General features: G+C 35.8%; 1 protein-coding gene across 2 annotated transcripts in view; it reads right to left on the reverse strand.

Annotated features, from left to right (window-relative positions):
- The window catches only part of GMDS (GDP-mannose 4,6-dehydratase), a 652,731-nt gene that overhangs the window by 315,600 nt on the left and 320,476 nt on the right, over positions 1-16,655 (reverse strand). The window lies entirely within an intron of this gene.

The raw sequence follows: 16,655 nt of genomic DNA on the forward strand, positions 1-16,655 counted from the left end.
ATCGTAATTTTAAGTTTACTTATCTCCACTGTGAGATTTTGAAAGACAAGTATTATATTGTTCATCTCTTTCACCAGAGTCTGGTGTAGGGCTTATCACATGATAGGTGTTCAATAAACATTTTCTGAACAGGAAAAGAAGGAAGTAGGGGTATTCAACAGTTTAAAGAGTAAGATATCTTTTCGTCGGTAAATTTGGTACATCATGAAGTTAGTTCTTTTATTTCTTTTGCCACAATTCCAGATTCTCAGGAATGATTAAACTTTTAAACCAGTATGTTTGTTTTACAGGGATATGTATACCAGTAAGCATAAAGATAGCATTACAGAGATCAGTAAATGATGAAGAAATTATCTGGTCATACTAGGCAATTTATCTCTCTTCTGACACATTGTAGTCATAGCTTCTTCTCACCCTCCATGTTTGTCAGAACCTCTCTAGACTACTTTTACCTCTATCTACAGGAATTGGCAGGGAGTGGGGAGAGGTATGGGATTGATGCGGAAGAATCAAATTTTCTTTTATGGGAGAATACATTCAATTTATATAAGAATGAAATAATAGACATGGATATCATTTTTTGAAATCAACTCATTTTTATAGAAATGACTTATTAACATTAAAAATGACTTATCCCACATCATTCTATATTATGTTTGAGCTGCATTTCAGAATTGACATACAGAGCTCTTTCACAGAAGGACAATGTTCGTACTTCTATTTGACATTGCTCATACTTGAACATCTTGGATTAAGTTTCTTCTTTGGCTTCCATCTTGACCCAGAATTGTAGTGACATTTGAGAAGTAAAGCAGGGCTGCTTCATATAAATTTCATGTTCAAAGTAACTTTAAAAAAAACAGTATTGGCTTATAGCCATTCCAGTGTAGAGACTGCAAAGTAAGAAAATCTTCAAAAGGGCTTTGATTCAAATTCTTCATCTGATAGGAAATGGGGACAAGACAAATATCTATTAAGATGAAGCAATTATGTCTCCTTCCACAAGAATCTGATTTGGCACTCATGATTCAGTTTGTTATTCTCTCCTGACAGAGAAAAGTAAAGATACGCAGTGCCCTAGAAACAAATGAGTACAAATGATATTTTCTCACCCAAGGCAAGCTCATTTCCCAAATGAGCTTTATTCTAGTCACATCTCTTCCTCTGCATTAACTGTTGCTAATACTTGGTTTGGGCTTCAGTTTATGAAATATTTTTCAGAAAAGGTCAGACTCCAAGGGCAAGACAATCAGAAATAAAGGATGAGTTCTAAGTATCAGTTACCAGTCAATAAATGCCACTTTAATTGTTGATATGGTATAAATGCATAATATTAAGGAATGAAAAACATAGGGAAGGGTATGACTTTCTTATTTGTTATATAGTCCCTCCCGACTACTACCATCTATGCTTTCTTGATATTTCCTGTGTATTTGGGGTTCTCAAGTAAAGGCCTAGGGAGTCTGATGAGCACATAGATGGCAGCAGCATATCTAAGGCACACCAGAGCAGTGACAGAAACTGTGTCTGAATGACTATAGAGATTTAAAAAAAAGAAAAAAAAAAAGCATTCAGTTAGTATGATGATAATGTGTCAACTTTACCAGACCAATGGGTACCCAGATATTTGGCTAAACATTATTTCTGGGTGTGTCTGTAAGGCTGTTCCTCTTAGATTAGCATTTGATTGAATCCACAGACTGAGTAAAGCACATTGCCGTCTTTACTGATGGTGGGTCTCATTTCATCCCTCAGAGGCCTGAAGAGAACAAAAAGGTGGAGGAAAGGAGAATTCCTCCTCTCTGCCTGAATGCTTGAGCTGAGGCATTGGTCTTCTCCTGCCTTCTCCTCCAAACACTACAAGTCTAAGACCCAGTCCAAGGGCATTTGGACTCAGACTGGAACTACACCTGGATCTCCAACTTGCTGATGTCAGATAATGGGACTTCTCAGCCTCCATAATCATGAGCCAATTCCATATAAAAAATCTCATATATGTACAGATATCTCCTATTTGTTCTGTTTCTTTGGGGAACCTAATAATCAGTGTTAGTTAAGACATTTTAACACATGCTGACACTAGACCATAATGTGCAAAGACATAAACTGCTACACAATTTTTTTTTTTTTTTTTGGTTCATGGAGTCTTGCCTTGAATTTTCAAGTCTGCACATACTGCTCTTGAGGTCTAAAGATTTAGACCTCATTTGATTTGCATGAAAGCAATGTCTCTGAGCTACAAAACCCAATATTCTTCAAATCAGTTTTTAAGAATATTGTTATCAACAAAAAAGCAAATTTAATAATCATTTAGCAGTATATAAACAATATAAAGAATTCTAATAAACGAGGGTGGCTATCATTTAGCAGTATCATTGATTCCCTATTATAGAGACTATAAATTAAAACCCATGAAACATAGTTTTTGAAAGTTGAAATAGACTTAGTTTCAAAATAGCTAAGCTTAGTCTCATATTGCCCCAGTTTTTATGTCAACTACATGACAAAATTCAGGAAAAATAATTTGTTTCCATAACTTGTTTTATCATTCCACATTTTCACTAATTAAATTTAGGATTTTGCAAAACTAAATAAGAAAAACCAGGAAAGTGGGGCACCTGGGTGGCTCAGTCGTTAAGCGTCTGCCTTCGGTTCAGGGTATGATCCCAGAGTCCTGGGATCAGCAGGAAGCCTGCTTCTCCCTCTCCCATTCCCCCTGCTTGTGTTCCCTCTCTCGCTGTCTCTGTCAAATAGGTAATAAATATAGGTAAATAAATAAAATCTTAAGAAAAACCAGGAAAGTAAAGAAGAAACAAAATATTAAACAGGAATAAAGGTCCTGAGGAAAAATTTGAGGGTCTCCTGAGGAAAAATTTGAGGGTCAAAAAAAGGAGCTAATGTGACTAGAATAAAGCTCATTTGGGAAATGAAGTATGACCGAAGAGACAGGCCATTTTAGGAGCCAGCATAATATAATGGATAATCGCAGGGGTTCTGGAGTCAGGCTGCCTGGGTTCAAATCCTGGATCCTTTGCTTACTACAGGAAACTAATCCGTTTCTTCACCTATAAAATGGACAAAACCATACCTACTTAATAGTTTTATTATGAGGATTAAAAGAAGTGAAAAACACAGTACGGTCTACATGGTAAGGGCTAAGTGTTAGCTGCTATGTTACCATTATCATCATTAATATCACTAATAGTCCCCAAAGGTAAAACTTCTTGAAAATACAAGCTATTAGCTCAGGAGCCTTCCATAGTTCTCAAGAATGATTTGTGCTTAAAAATTCCAGTCTTAGAAGCACTTAGAATCCAGCCAAGGAAAAAGGGAATATGCTAAACACATCAAGCTAGAGTCAGAGACCTTGGGGGAAAGTGGCCACAGAGCGTGTTCATCCCATCAGCTGGAGGAAAGGAGTGTGCGGGAGGGCAGCCACCTTGGATGCTCACTAGGTAAGGCTTCAAAGTGAACAGTAACCACCCCTTTCCTCCTGATAGAGGTACCAGATCCTGAAGCACAGCTCATGTGGAGCACTCAACTCCTGCAATCCCCACCCCCAAATCCATTCTAGAGAAGCAATTCATTTTCATAACCGCCAACTGTAATTAACACAGTAGTATTCAACTGTGTCTACAAAGTTCTATTTCTGTTAAAAGATACATATACATGTCATTTTTTTCATATATGGTACATTAGCTCATTTTAGTGCTGAGCGTAGAATAGATATTCATTTTTTAAAATATTTTAATTCTCTTGCCTTCTATTTACTTCCTATAAGGAATATTTCCCTTTGTTTGCAGGTTAAGGAAACATCCCCAAATGCCTAGAACTTCAGATTAAATACTTATCATAGATTTCTGAGCGTATACAGTCCAATGGCCGTCTACATGAGAATATATTAGTATTAAGGTTCTTAACAATATTCATTTTATCTTCCTCCAATAAAATTAATCAGCGCTCCTCTGAGAAATTCCTTTCTCTTCTTTAAAAAAGGGTTTTGCTTCTTTTGTACAAATTCATTGTTAGGATTTTAAGAGGCACCTGGGCTAGGGTAGAGACATTTCCTGTGTACTTCAACCCAGCCTTCTTTAACATCTTGTGGGCACTGGGGCTTCCCCTATTCCATTGATAAAATTATGCTGCATGCCTACCTTTTTCATGGCCAGGAAGTGCCTCTTTGTGATCAGATTGTATTTTCACTTCCTTAATTGCATCGCATTATGGGCTACTTATCCTCATGTACATCCTGCTTTAGCACCTTTTAAGAAATCTTAAACATACTAGACATTTAAAAAGTTTTATTATAATGACCTGCCTATTCTGGCAGAAATAAGCCTTCTTTAACATAAATTTTGCTCACTCCAGGAATTTTTATTCTACTCATCATTAGGGTCTGTCCAGAGCAGGAATGTCTCTATAACAATACTGGAAGTGTTCATTAAACCGGGAGTGTATAAAGATGGCAAAAGGATTTGTTGAGAATGGTTGAGCCCACATGCTAATAAGATCCAACTACAATTTATTAAGTATATTTTGGCAACTGCATGCCCCAGGATTCCGTGAGCCTGTAACTATAAAGGAGGTCAGAGTAGCATTAGGGTCCAATTCTTGCTGAGTCAGTACCCCTACCTGCTGAATCCCCAGCAATTCTAGGAGTTCCTGGGATACTTCAAATATTCTCAAAACCAGTTGTTTAACGTTCTCACCCTTCTGGCATTAAATTAATTTAGGGAGGAATCACAGTCACCAGCATCCTCCATGAGAACTCTAGTTGCTACATGGTTCCCGATCCTCTGACAGTCCAGAGCTGCACAGGTCCTGAGGTTCCACAGGGCATTGCATCTCCCTCAACGAGCTGTGCTTCACATGGAAGTGGGGGAGATGCCCCCTTCCTACCTCATGGCCTCAGTTCATAATCTGATCCCCAAAGGAGTATTTCTGGCATTCCTATGTCTCTAGTGTCACAAATTTCTTCATTTCAAAAAAAAAAAAACAAAAAAACAAAATAAAAGGCTTTGCTGCCCTCTCTTTGTACCATATCTCCTTTCTCAGACCTAGTTATATGTCTCAACTTTGAGGGACTGCCTATCCCACTCTTAATCCTAGGTCAGGCTAAGTTTAGATTACGCTTGTTATAAGTGTATTTGTAAGTATCTAACAAACTATAGAAAATATTCAGTGGTTCTGGTAAAAATGTCCAATGCCTCCTCACCCCCCAACATAGACACACAATGATCCTGACCTAAGGAACTGTTCTGTTCCAGGCAGATTCTCTTTATCGTGCCTGTTGCAGGCTGGTTTGTCCTGCTGGGTTTGTTCTCAGAAGTTTATCATTATGTTTTAGTATTGGCTTATACACTGGCCAAACACTGTCTTTAAGCACTGAAGCATTATCAACTGGTTTTTATGCGAGGTTTCAGTTCCTCCACTGAGCTTCCCAGAATGCTGATTATGGATCTGGAGTGCTGTGTGACTCTTCTCTGATCTTTCTCTTTCTTTGCAACCAGTATTTTCTTATAGCACAAGTTTTCTTCCGCAAAGGTAAGCATAGGAAAGGAATATAGATTTTAAATCCTCTATCTAGAAGAATCTTTTCTGCTCAGAGTTTAGTCTTTAAATGTACTCTGGGAATTAAACATCCCATAAACAACAGAAGTTCAGAACTTATTCTTAACTTCATGTTCAATATTCTGTGGATTACATTATCATATCTTGTCTACCTTAATTACCAGTTACCAAGCTCTGAAAGCTTAACTTCTTTACTTGCTCAGAAAAGACAAGTTGTCTATCGCTTTATTAATTTCCTTTTTGCTATTCCTTTTTATTATTATTACATTTTAAATTGTGAGATGGTGCAGACTGACTCTCCTTCTCCAGATGCAACATTACTAGTAGTGGTGGAAATAATAATAATGTGCTAGTAACTTTACTTACATTATTTCCTTTAATGCTCACAACAATCCTAAGTGACAACTTTATTATCGCATTTTATGGATGAAAAAACTGAGGCTGAGAGAGACTTAGAAACTTGCCAAAAGTCACTCATTTAGTAAGTGATGGAACCTGGAGTGAAACAGTTGGATACTTCTGTATCCTTCCCTGAGCCTGATTCAATTAGAAGGGAAAACAAAGTTCCATAATAAATAGTGAAAAAGAAAGCTTTGATTCAAACTAAATTTGGGGGAAAATGCTATTTTGAAAAGAATTGCAATTTCTCTTATAATTGATAAAATTTAAATAATTATACTGATGTGTTTTTTCTTAGTACAGCCAAAAAGGAAAAAAAATAAAAACAAAAAACATCCTGGTTTGTAATTTTTTTTTTTTTTTACAAAACAGCATTTTGTATTTCATTTAAGATTCTCACAGGACCATTAATAAAAATGTCTGAATCATTTTAAAAAATACTTGAAGGTTTTACTAATTTTCCCAAGGGTCTTTCATAGGTGTTTGATGTTTACCATAATCCTTCCATATTCATCATCTTTTTTGACTTCCCTAATTTAAATGTTCACTGGTTTAACTGCCAGAATCTCATTTGAAAATGGCCTTTCCTGTGATTCCAGCAATTCTCCAATACTACTTAAAATTTTTTTCTTTTTGCAATTCATGGATGTCTCAGTGACTAATTCATCTGTAAACATCATTAATATATTCTGTTTTTGGTTCAAAACCATCTCTAATTTGCAGGCCCTGCGGGATTCATATTTCTTACTGTCTTAGTCTTATGCCAATAGCCACCAGAATCCCACAAACAAGTTTGGCTCCAACACAGTATTTCACCTTAGAAGGGGAGGAATAAAGAGATACTCTAGGCTCAGTACTGAAAATACACTAAGAAGGGAGAAGAGAGGAGGGAAAAAGAAATACACACATGTTCCAAATCTACCCGGCACTGTGTTAATCCTTTTCACATATGCTCTCTTAGCTTACCTTTATATGGGACCCACAGGTAAGTAACCAGTACGGCACCCTTGACCCTCACAGTGCACCCACCGATTAGGCAGGCCCTATTAGCAGTACAGAAGAGGAAACTGAGGTCTGAGTACGTAGTGCAGCCAGGCAGACTCCATCCAGGTCTGGCTCTGAGTGGCTTAATGCACTCTTAACCACTGTGTACCCTGCCTGCTTATACTGGGGGAGATACATTACGTGAGATCAGACAGTTGTTAGTTTGGTTTCCAATGTAAATGTCACAGAAATTACAAGACATTAAAAAAATCAATTTAACAGTCTCAGAAGTCTCACCTCAGTAGGTGGGAAGGACCTGACTTTGTTTAGTGGTAACAACCACCGCAATTAGACCAACTGTTGCTTCAAAAGTCTTTCATGTTTAAGCAATTACACCTCATCTCCCCACAGAGAATAATATTGGCAGACAGCTCTGTGATCTCCAAGTACAGATGTCACCTGTGAAGTATCACAGTCTACAAATGTAATAGTAAGCTAGATGATGTCACTTTGTGCCCAACTGGAAAGGCCACCTAGAATCTGGTGGGTCCAAGATGAGTGGCCAACAATCTAACCATTTACACACAGACAAAATGGTATTGTGTGAAACCCATTAATGCTCTGCTGAACTTTAGCATGAGATTAATTCATCAACTCATTTCAGAATGGGCGGCCGAATTTTTTTTTTTAATACATTAAGGCTATGATGCTCATCTAAAAGAACCACAGAAGAGCTTTAATAGATAGAAATACAAATAAAATATTGGGCTGTTGGATATTGGTTTGCTTGTTTCTTGATATTTCTATAATTGTATGATTTAAATTGCTACTCAGGCAAATAACTTTGTAATTTTTAAAGACTGTTTTATTTACACACACACACACACACACACACACACACACACAAAGATGAGGGCTTTGGCATGTTGAAATTAAATAAAAACAAGTTCCAGTCATTTAAGTTATATCCTGCATTCTATTATTCCCTAAAGCACTAAAATATTTATGAATTCAAGTAATTTTTAAGGAAAATTTTCAAATAAAGTGAACATCTCACACTAATATTACTGTAATCCTATATATTGAGAAGTTATCTCGAATCCATTTTATTATCTTATATCAAAGCCAGAACAAGAATCTACAGCTTATTCCCAAAGGAAAGCTTTGTTCTTGTTATAATGTACAACAAAAGATAAATATGCTCATTTATTTTGAAGGTGGAAGGAAGGTCGTCATGGACCTACTTTGATGTGGTTCTGCAGACCAGTGGGTCACGAAAGTAAGAATTGAGCCCCAAATGATTAGGAGAGCCCTGCAATAACAACTGTGTTCTCTGGGCTTCCCTGACTGGCATTTGACCTGTAGTAGACCAGAATACTTAAGGCCTAAATGGTTTCACATGGAGCTACTTATTAAATCAGGGTTTTTGGTTTTTCTTTCTCCTGTGTTTAGGCAATTGCTTGCTAAAGCTCAAAGGATTTACTGCAAAATAAAAGTGATATGTAAAGAAAGAGAAGATCCCAGTCTTATAGATGACATTTATCTAGATTTGGTGATAACATTCAAGGGTGAAATTCTAGAGCAGGCTTTCTCACCCTTAGCACTATCAACATTTGGGGGCTGGATAATTCTTTGCTGTTGGGGTATTGTAGATGTTTAAGAACATCCCTGCAGCTACCCTCACCTCCAGTTGTGACAACCAAAAACACCTCCAGACATTGTCACAAGAACTCTGGGGGGTAAAGTCATACTCTCCCCACTCTCATTCCTTCACCCCTAATCCTTGAGAATTAGTTTATCTTCCATCAATGAATAAAGAGCAATCTTCAGAAAAAATGGCGAAAATTTTCCAAAATTTTACTGTGGCTTAATCAGCTAATTTTTACAGGAATTACAGTTTAAAATATGAAGATGAATTTATAGTAATAAATATAGTTAGACATTTTAAAAAGCAAAACACTTGGCAGCTAAAAAAAACCAAAAAACAAAAACCTCAAGTTTAAGACTTGAAACCACAAGTTCATGAACCTTAAAAATGTCAGATTCTCTCAGTCATGTGAATACTGTGTTTAGACTGATATATATGATTTCTTATGAAGTCCATATTTAGAGGAATGTGCTAGATCATCTAAAAATGGCTCAATATCTAAACAGTAGTAGTACACCATCCATTTGTGGTAGCCTTAAACTGTTAATTACAGGTATATTTAAAGTACTTTATATCTTCTTATTGCCACATGATTTTTAACTTTGCATTACTCTGCATTAGTTCTATTTCCTCTCATTGCCAACTTCTTGGTGATACTCAAGATAAGTCATTGGCTTCATATCATATTTATATTTTAACATTATAAAACTAATGTTTTATTATTATTATTATTCTGCTAAATATCCGAAAGGAATATTGTCTTTAACCAAATTAATTAATGTCTTTTACAAAAGATAAGAGCAATTGAGATAAATTTCCAACTTCTTCACTTGCTTCTTTCCATAGTATAAGTCCCAGCTCTGCTTCATGGGGGTTGAGTTGCTCACTTCTAACTCACAGTTCATATACATGCTATTTCTGCAAATATGAACAATGTTTATGTCATTCTCTCTTCAGGATTATTTCTAGCTTTAGTGTTGACAACATGTTAGTTTTGTCACCTTGGACAACTCAACATCATACTGCTTCAGTTTCTTCATTGATGAAATAAATGGGATGGAATGATCTTTAAATTCCTTTCTAGCTCATAAGTTCTGAGGGTTTTGGGGGGAGAATACATACAAGTGAATATCAACTGTTTGTTCCCTAAAAATAAAGAATATTATCTAATGGGTTATTATACACTTTTAAATTAAAGAATTAGAAAAAACTAGGTGTATGAATTCCCACATACAAATAAAGAAATGTGTAAGTTAAACAAGGTTAGTCAAAATATCTCTAAAAGTACCTTTAGAGTATTAACTCACAATGTTAAATGCAACAAAACAGCTCATGAATATAATATTTTTCATTGTTATTATGTTTCATGATGATGTATGATGACGGCCAAACTACTCTGATTCCCTCAGCTGGGAAATGATAAAAAGTTCTTCTTAAGAAATACAGAATAAAGTAAGAACATAAATGCACCCCATCTTCTTAGTCGTATTTATTAGGCTCTCTTGGAGTTCTGGAGAAAACAGGAGTCCAGCAACTGAAGAGCTCCTGGAGGGAGCAGTCTTTAGAAGGCTCCATGGTCACAGAGAAGGTAGCATAGTTATACACTATATGTGGAAGACAGCATTATTTAGGGGTCAAACATGGAAGGAGAAAGAAAAGGAGAATATCTACTGAGAAAAAGTTATACCTTCTGTAGAGCTGAGTAAATGTTCCAGTTTTAAACAGTTAAAAAAGAAGAAGAAGAATGGGAAGAAAATGAAGAAATAGTACTGTTGACATGGACCATGATTTCAGGTTAAAGGGATCCAAGGGATGGATCCAATCACTGCATGTGACTCATTGCTAGTAAATTAATGGCGATGAGGTAGGTTCATTAGCCAAACTTGACTTCTTTAGTTGATTCTGGAAGTAGTAGTTACTGTATTGTCCAGACGGACCTGATGATCTATAGATTGAGATGAGTCAATATAAGAAAAATATCCTCATGAAAAGACTCGAACTATTTTTTTTTAATATTTTATTTATTTATTTGTCAGAGAGGGAGAGAGAGAGAGAGCACAAGTAGGGGGGAGTGGCAGGCAGAGCAAGAAGCAGGCTCACCGCCAAGCAGGGAGCCCGATGTGGGACTCAATCCCAGGACCCTGGGATCATGACCTGAGCTGAAGGCAGATGCTTAACCAACTAAGCCACCCAGGTGTCCCAAAGACTGCAACTCTTAAACTGACCTCCTTCTGTAACACCAGTGGCATCCAAGTGAGAGTCAAAAATCCCTCTTCAGGATTATTTCTAGCTTTAGTGTTGACAACATGTTAGTTTTGTCACCTTGGACAACTCAACATCATACTGCTTCAGTTTCCCCCATAGGCCCCACTGTGAACCAGCAGACACTTGAGCCCCACCTGCGGATAGCAGACAGCAGAGAACTTTCGCCAACACACTCCTGGTGCGGGCTTTCACCTCAAGGACATAGCTCTGGGAAGTCTCTCAGAAACCTACACCATTACCTAGCTATAGGAGAGTAGACATTATTTCTACAGTCATACTGAAAATGGAAAAGTCACATGGTTACAGTCATTAAAGTCAGGAAATCAAGTTTAATCATTTGACTTTTTAATCTTCTGAAACTAGAAGATAGGATATCTCTCTTTGTTCATTCTTGATGATCACACAGAATATGAGGATTTTTTCAATATATTATTTTATATAAGATATTAATGTTATTTATAATTCTTAAAGGTCAGCAAATTTGTATTTGTGACATGCTAATATAAGAATAAAATATAATTAGTAAAATGGTTTAATTATCCAGGTGATGAAGAGCAGGAATTCCTGTTACTTTATCTTCTAAATTAATAAACTATCAATAGGGTGCCTGGGTGGCTCAGTGTGGTAAGCATCTGCTTTCAGCTCAGGTCATGATCCCGGGGTCCTGGGATCTAACCCCGAGTCGGGCTCACCCCTGAGCAGGGAGACCACTTCTCCCTCTCCCTATGCCCTTTCCCCCTACTTGTACTCACTCTCTCTCATGCTTTCTGTCTCTCTAAAATAAATAAATAAAATCTCTTTAAAAAATTAATTAATAAACAATCAAAACTACAAATATTATTTTTAGCTTTACAAATGGGCTTGTTTTAATGTTCTGGTTTGTAGAATAATCTTTAAGAGATTTTATAACTGATAAATGATATATTTGAAAAGAAACTCTGTCTTTATTCACAAAATACTTTAAAGCAATTAAAAAACTTCTCAATATTTTCCATAGTTTATATAGTCAATAGCTTTATAACATCAGTCTCATTAACTGATTACCCTTTCAAAAATACTTAGCAACAAAAGCTAAAAGATTTTCCACACATGACATTTTCCTCACAGAAATTTAATAGCTCTGGACAATAAACAGAGCCTTTATTTCCTAAATAGAAAATATGTGAATCTAGGAGCACCTGGGTGGCTCAGTCAATTAAAGCGTCTGCCTTGGCTCCGGTCATGATCTCAGAGTCCTGGGATCGAGCCCCACATTAGGCTCCTTGCTCAGCAGGGAGCCTGCTTCTCCCTCTCCCTCTACCTGCCACTCACCCTGCTGTGCTCTCTCTCTCTCTCCCTGTCAAATAAATAAAATATAAAAAAAGAAAATATATAAATCTGTATTTCCAAAAGATAGGTGTCACTATAGCCACATTTGCCACATTTGTGGCAAACAGAACACTGTATTTATGTACATATAGCTATAGAGATATGTAAATGAAACATACAAAATTTCAAGTTTGAAGAAACTTGAAATATGAAAGGAAAAAGCTTTTCAGATATATGTGCAATTTTGTACAATTTACTCATAAAGCAACTATCACTTTAATTTAAAAAATAGTACATTTATTTAAAAAAGTTGAGTGCTTATGAATAAAAGCACCTTGGGAATATCGGTGAATATTGTTATATAATACATAGTATTCACAGAACATGATACACATCATACATTTTCATCCCTTTATGGACATGTAAGTCAAGAATTTTATTTTACTTATTTTTTAAATAATTTTTTATTATGTTATGTTAGTCACCATACAGTACATCATTAGTTTATGATGTAGTGTTCCATGATTCATTGTTTGCATTTAACATGCAGTGCTCCATGCAGTATGTGCCCTCTTTAATACCCATCACAGCAACTTCTTTCAAAACACGTCTCCAAAGGCAAGGGAAACAAAAGTGAAAATGAACTTTTGGGACTTCATCAAGATAAAAAGCTTCTACACAGGAAAGGAAACAGTCAACAAAACAGAGAGGCAACTCACGGAATGGGAGAAGATATTTGCAAATGACACTACAGATAAAAGGCTGGTATCCAAGTTCTATAAAGAACTTCTCAAACTCAACACCCAAAAAACAAATAATCAAGTCAAAAATGGGCAGAAGACATGAACAGACACTTTTCCAAAGAAGACATACAAATGGCTAATGACACATGAAAAAATGTTCAACATCATTAGCCATCAGGGAAATTCAAATAAGTCAAGAATTTTAACTATTGTTCATTATTAATTTGTAGTAAATATTACTCAAGTGCCTCCATTTTATAAAAAAGCAAACCTAAGGCACGAGCATATCAACCATCTTGCCTTAACTGAAAGAATGACTGCATGGCTGAATGGGAAACAGAGCCCAAGTCTTTGGATTATTGGTTTTATTCTCTACAACAATAATCTCCAATGGTTAATTCTGTGCCAAACACAGGTGATCCCAACTATCTTTAGAGGCATTATAATCTCATAACAAAGCAAAATAAGTACACTTAAAAAGAAAACCATAAAGGGGAAGCGTGGGTGGCACAGTCAGTTGAGCGTCCGACTCTTAGTTTTGGCTCAGGTCATGATCTCAGGGTCATGAGATCGAGTCCCAAGTCGGGCTCCATGCTCAGTGGGAAGTCTGCTTGAGATTCTCTCTCTCCCTCTCTTTTTTCCTCTGCTCCTTCCCCTGCTCGCACATGCTCTCTCCCAAATAAAGAAAAAAAAAAAAGAAAACCATAAAGTATTTGGAATAGAGAAAAGACATATAATACAGTCAAAAATGTAATGAACAATGTCAAACTCAGGAGGTAGGGTTGCTGTAATGAACCATGCTCCTGATCTTCAGTCAGTTCCTAGTTTATTTGGTTCTATACCTCAGTCCTTCAATAGAGCATAACAGAACCCCAACGGACCCAAACACTTCAGAAATTCTGTTTATGGATGTCTTAACTATTGATTCTCCTTGACTTTAATATTTATTGGAAATCCCTTGCATAAGACTATCTTGCTACCCTGGGGGAAATATTAAACCTAACTGAAAGTTTCTTGATGTTGAGGAACTAATTATTCTATAGGTGAGGCTAGCAAATGTTTTCTTAAAGGGCCAGACAGAAAATATTTTAGGCTTTGCAGGCCACAGGACTCTACTGTGAAAGCAGCCGTAGACAATATGCAAACAGATGGATATGTCTGTGCTCCAATAAAATTTTATTTACAAAAATAGGCTGGTGGGTTGGATTTGGCCTATGAGCCACTATTTGTCAACCTCTGGTCTAGAATACCTTTATGTTGAAAAATCCTTCTTCCATACTTTTTAAAGTTAGAAATTCTCATGGAATGCTATTCCTGCAGTCAAAAGGGGCCTTGTCCAACATTTTTTTTAGAGAAAAAGTACACATCCCAAAAAGGCTGCATCATTGGGCTCTACTAATTGGACTTTTGTGATAATATACCTTAGAACTAGATTGAGGTTTATCACTGCACTATCTAAAAAGAGCATTTGCTCACTGTGATAACAGGGCAAAAGAAGACTGATGTATAAATGTTCGACCTACTTAAGAAAATAAACGAACTTAAAGTACCACAGCAATTATAGGTCTATAGACTAAGATTATTAATTTGAAATGCATTTTATCTATTTATTGAAGTATATCAGGGTGAATCTTTACTTCAAAATAGCTTGCCTTCAGCTACACCCTTATTCATGAAATCAGCAAAACAACATTTATTTAAAACTTTTATATAACTCCTAATTCAGACTGCCTACCTTTCAAGTCAGTAACATTTTACTAAACATGAGAGATACATTCATTCACTCATTTAAAAATATTTATTGAATGTTTATTAGCAGATAGGTATTGTTTTATAAGCTGACGATTCAAAAATATAATACAGACCTATCATTAAGGAATTCTCAGTCTGGCAGAGAATCTCTTTGGAAAATAGTAACTGTGACAAAACAATAGTATTATGGTAGGATTAAGTTAATATGAAAATTAATTTCCAACTTCCAAAAAATGCTCTATGTATTAAGTATTAGATATCTTAACAAATAAATATTACATCGTTTCCACATATACTATTATTTTTCATTATTCGATATTAAATGAAATAAAAAATTAAATATTGATTTTCAGATATAAAAACAAAACAGAATGGTGTATGCTACAAGGTCAAGTTTTTTAACAAACATTTAACAAAAGCCCTTGATGTAGAATATTGTATATAGAATAACCCTGTCTGTATGTTTAAGATAAAGACACTTGGAGTGTTTTTGAAGGAGTTTTAGTGGGTCTGAGGACAGAGCTGGGAGTAAGAGGGAGTGAGAGGGAAGAAAGAAGTATTAATTTTAGAATAATTATTTTATTTTTTTTAAAGATTTTATTTATTTGACAGAGAGAGCACAAGCAGAGGGAAAGAGAGGGAGAAGCAGGCTCCCTGCTGAGCAGAGAGCCCGATGTGGGACTCGATCCCAGGACCCTGGGATCAGGACCCAGGCCGAAGGCAGCGGCTTAACTCACTGAGCTACCAAGGCGTCCCTAAAATAATTTTTTAAAGAAGTGTTTAACACTGACAAAGACAAAAATTAGTCCTCATTACAACATATGCAAATAGAGGATTTTTTTTTTTGAGAGAAGGTCATATTTTAATGTATGTTTTCCTCCTGCAACTAAGAATGCTTTTCCCTATCCTAACCTGATCCAAAACAATTGACTTTTACTTATTTATTTTGTTTTGCAGGTAGAGAAGTTGAGAGGGGAAAAGCACAGAAACCCAAACAATGGGTATAAACATGTTTATGAGGAAAGAAGCAGAGACTATCATTCACTGAACAGGTGCCTTGAGCATCCTGCATACCAAATGCTGTGGGCAAGGAGAGCTAAGGTCTTGCTTTTTCCTTTTCCCTCTACTAAGGACACCCAGAACCACAAAATTAATTAAAGAAATCTTTCTGGCGGTTTGTTAAGTTGTTTTCTTTTGGGACAACAGGCATGACAGACTGGGTTCTTATGCTTTAACAGCGTATCATGGGAATTTTTAACTTATGCAATTATAAAATAAAAATGTATTGACATTAAAGATACCTTTATAAATCTGTCACTTTACTCTTTCCTCATGACTTGTAGGTTAATTATGTAGCTATATAGTCACATAAAATTTCATTGAAAAAGTTATAAGCATTACTAGTTGTTGGACATGAAACAACTTATAACATTGGACTTTTTATTGATTCTCCAGCTAAAAGGCTAAATGATAGTGAAATTTCATAAAACATCTTAGAATTAGGTTGTAGAGATAATTTTCATTTTGTGAAGAGTACACATGTTTTGGAAAGATTTCTCATGCTTCAACAAATCAGAAATAATGATAAGAATACATTTTCTTATTTGGAACAGAAAAGCTCACATGTTGCTAACAGTCTCAACAGCAACTCTGCAAAGCAAACAAGCCAATACAAACAAAATATGGTTTTCTGAAAAAAAAAAGTGATAATGATTCTAAATATAAGCACTGATTTCAAATTTAACATATACTCTAGAAGCACAGTAATATCTGGATGTCTCTTTAAATGGAATATAAAGAAAGAATACTGAATATCTAACAGAGTCAAAGTAAAAAAAAATATATAAATTCTACAAGTTGAGTCTACATGTATAAGAGTGACTTCTGGAAACGAGCATTAGTATACTACTTATTCCTTTCCATTCATTTGGAAACTTCCTAATACTTAGGTTGAAAACGTGCTTGATAAGACCTACCAATGAAAA

This window comes from Zalophus californianus, chromosome 7, assembly GCF_009762305.2.
Source record: "Zalophus californianus isolate mZalCal1 chromosome 7, mZalCal1.pri.v2, whole genome shotgun sequence".
NCBI classification, from domain to species: domain Eukaryota; kingdom Metazoa; phylum Chordata; class Mammalia; order Carnivora; family Otariidae; genus Zalophus; species Zalophus californianus.